Below are 774 nucleotides of genomic sequence, written 5' to 3' on the forward strand. Positions count from 1 at the left end.
TTGAAATGGCTCTCAATGACACCATTGGAATTGCGATTGTATAAACTGAAAATCCGTACCTCAAGATATCGTCTGATTTATGACATTGAAAACATATTCCAAGCGTTAAGATAATTGAGCGCTGAAATGAAACGTCAAGATATATAATCAATGGTAATTAATTGACAAGCAAGTTAAATAAACATTGAGAAAGAGAGAGATGGAACATATATGCGTTATTTATATTATACCTAATATCAATATGTACATAAAATATGATAGGAATCGGTGTACCATAATATATACCATAGTGTTGAAATATATGTAGGCTACCATAATGCTACAATATATGTACCATAATTTCAAGACAAATACCATTATCTGGCCAGTGCTGTACTATAATGTGGGTTCGCCGTCATGGCAATTCTGCTTCTGCTCCACGCAAGCAAAGACAGTAAATAGAAAGCAAGAAAGGCTACCCATAAAAAAAAAAAAAAAAAAAAAAAAAAAAAAAAAAAAAAAAAAAAACCTACGCCTTAGCAGCGCCATCTATTGCGGGCACGCCCTACCAATTACCTAAAAGAAACTTCGGGGTTTTAGTATTTCATATGTTACTATAAAAGTTATCTAATAATTGGTCGAATATTATTAATTTAGTGATTTTTTATTCTCATATTAATCATTAGACTACCTGTATTCTTTTTCTTACTTATATAGCTTGTTGCTTGTTCATTTACAAAATGCAAATTAAGGTTAATCTGTGCATTTCATGTATACATAATATTGAAAATATAA

Source organism: Palaemon carinicauda, chromosome 7 (genome assembly GCF_036898095.1).
Source record: "Palaemon carinicauda isolate YSFRI2023 chromosome 7, ASM3689809v2, whole genome shotgun sequence".
NCBI classification, from domain to species: Eukaryota; Metazoa; Arthropoda; class Malacostraca; order Decapoda; family Palaemonidae; genus Palaemon; species Palaemon carinicauda.